This window comes from Panicum virgatum, chromosome 7K (genome assembly GCF_016808335.1).
Source record: "Panicum virgatum strain AP13 chromosome 7K, P.virgatum_v5, whole genome shotgun sequence".
Lineage (NCBI taxonomy): Eukaryota > Viridiplantae > Streptophyta > Magnoliopsida > Poales > Poaceae > Panicum > Panicum virgatum.
In genome coordinates, this window is record NC_053142.1 from 5,873,493 (window position 1) to 5,876,342 (window position 2,850).

Sequence of the window (2,850 nt, forward strand, 5' to 3'; positions counted from 1 at the left end):
AACACTTCATAACTGACAATCCTAAAGGTCCCATTCATCTATGTCCATGAACCAACAAATGAATGCACCTAAAGGATCAGAAGCATGGAAGCAATGGACAAAAAAGATCTCTCATTTATACCTTGGATAAGAAATGGATCAAAGTCACAAGGAACAACTGGATTCCAATGATACTACGATTAAGGAAAAAGGTATAGTTGGATTACCCGTACCAAATGATGAATCAGCAAAGGTATTGGTGTTGTGCTTAAAGTCATTAGAAAAATAGAAATGTGATGAGTAGCTGCCAAGTTCCACTTATTTTGTTTCCAAAAGCATGGTGGGAATTTGACCAGATGGCATATGATATCCTTTTTGTTGAAAACTTGTAATCAAAGAGTCTCATCATTGTTGTTTTTTCAAGATGATAGCTTTGTGCAAGGTTATTTTCATTTATGTTGTGAATGAAAAAAAATGAGTGGACGAGAGAAAGCTAAGAAATTTTGCACTACTGACGTAGCTTAACCAAGGTTTTCCTTTACCCATCAATCCATCACTTCCATTTACTCCACTTTATTTTTACTATAATTATCAACCAGAAATCTATATTTCATATACCTGATGTAAGGGAAAACTGTGCTTGCAACTCTTCTGAATATAATTAAGCATTTTGTGAATAACATTTGACACTGAAAATCACGTCTGCTGAGCAACTTTTTTGATTCAGTAACATGTGCTGCTTATGACCTTCACCCTATGTGGAATTCTTGGCCTAAACGAACTATTTGGAAAACCATTCTGCAGTAAGTTGTCCAACAAAAAGGACCCTCTCTTCGCCAACATGAAAATACTAAACATTCAGGCCATCATATCTAGGTGCACACTCACCAGCACACTCAGCCACCTGCTGCTTGTACCTCTCCACCAAGTTGTTATACTTTTCCCCTACAAACAAGCAACTCCGGAACACCATTAATTATAGGAGCCAAAATGATGCAAATGCTTAAGCAAGGCATGTGTATTATTGTTTGTGTACCGAGGAAGCAGAGGGCAGTTGGGAGGTTAGGAGCAGTAATCTCCTTCAACTTCAGCGATAGGATAAGGTTGTTCTGTCCTCGATCTCCAAACTCCTGAAGAAAAGACACCACCAAATCAAAAAAAAAAAAACAGAGCAGCTTTGCTCATGAAACAAAATTCAACAATAGTAGTCAATCATGAAAGAGGAAATTGACATTTTGCTGCTCAGTTTCATTCGAGGGTTTTGTAATTCATGGTTTCTACTACTACCTAAAAAGCATGAAGTTTTGTTTACCCTCCTATGGGTCTGCCTCGCCGTGGTTCTGCCAGAAATCAATTTCAGCTGTCGGATCTAATCTGCTCGTCCCACCACTTTTTACCGATCCGCTCCTAACCCATCCTACGAGCTACGGGATGGTTCCATCCCCTCTCCTCTCCCATCCCGTCAAACCTCATGACAGCCTCCGGTCCTCCCGACTCCACCCCGACGCCCGGCGGACAAGTTAGCAGCGAGGTAGCGAGGGAAGGAATTCGGAGAAGCAATGGGGAATTTCGAAGGAGAAGGGAAGAACAACGGGTAGGGAGGAGGACAGATTACTTGTAATCCAAGTTTATAGCTATTACATTGATGAGTTCATCTCCCTCTCTCACGAGTATTTAAGCTATTCTCATTGCATTACACGGGCTCAGCCCATTAAGTGCATGCAAGCATATTTACCCAGTCTGGCCTAATAACTCTATTGTTGACCTGCTTGATACGAGGCCCATTAGTGACAATAGTAGGAGTACTAAGAGCAGCTCCAGTCCTTTGTTGGAACAACAAAAGCCAGTGCAGCGAACGAAACTACGATTCGATATGCACAGCATCAACATCGGTTGGTGGGGCCTGCGCGTACAGCTTTTTCCGTCTGGCCCTCTCCTTTTGCGCAAGCGGAGCAGGCAGTGGCCGCACAAAAAAGAGTATTTATTTCCCTCGCGTCGAACCGAGTATGGAGTTCGACGTTGAGGTCTGACACCCAAAATTCGACAGCTGCAATGGTCTCGGTTCGGTTAAAGCGAACTGAGCTTCCCCATGGTTCGCCCACTGGAGCTGCTCTAACATCCCCCCTTCTTGAAACGCAGCTTGCCCCCAAGCCAGCGCATGAGGAAAACGCCGTTGGAGATCCAGGAGACCTTCCCAAGTTGCTAAAGACTCTGGCCAATCAGACCATTTTACCAGCACTTGATCAATAGGTGAGACGCCCTTGTTGACGGTACGCTTCTGCAATATCTTTTCTAGAACACGAGGAAGATCAATGTCTGCAGGTAAGGATGGCGATACCTGAGTTGTGTTAGTGACAGCCGGCTTCTGTTGGAAAACATGGAAAACCAGATGGATAGATGTTGAAGCTAGTAACTCCCGTTTAGAGATTCGGCCAGGGGTGTAACACGCAGCAAGATCTTCCTGTGGGAAGGTTTGTGAGAATGTGGTTTAGACAGGTTCAGGCCGCCATTCGAGGCGTAATACCCTATGTCCTGTGTTCTTCGGTTCTTGGGATTACTATTCTTGCTCCTGTGTGTTCGTTATATAGGATCAGGAGCCGATCCCTTACATGTCCTGAGACCTTCCTATTTATAGAATACAACCGGTACTGAGAATATTCTCCCTTGGGTGTGAACGCTCCACGCCTGGGGTGGGCGCCATCCACCAACTTGCTCTGCTTCTTGTCAGTCAGGAGGCCAGTCTGTCGGGCCCACCCAGAGCCGCCCGGGGTGTGGCTCGAGGCGCCGCGGGGCCTCCCGAGGTGGCCTTCTCCTGACCCACTGGGCCCGCCTTCCACCCGGGGTGACCTGAGTCAACCCCGGGCAGGCGGC

General features: G+C 45.7%; 1 long non-coding RNA gene across 1 annotated transcript; it reads right to left on the minus strand.

The window, feature by feature from the left end:
* Positions 1–603: 603 nt before the first annotated feature.
* Positions 604–1,110, minus strand: LOC120642859. The gene is made up of 2 exons (XR_005662755.1): positions 1,016–1,110; positions 604–924 (listed from the first exon to the last, which is right to left on the minus strand). It is a non-coding gene; the product is annotated as an uncharacterized LOC120642859 (long non-coding RNA).
* Between the last annotated feature and the right edge of the window lie 1,740 nt (positions 1,111–2,850).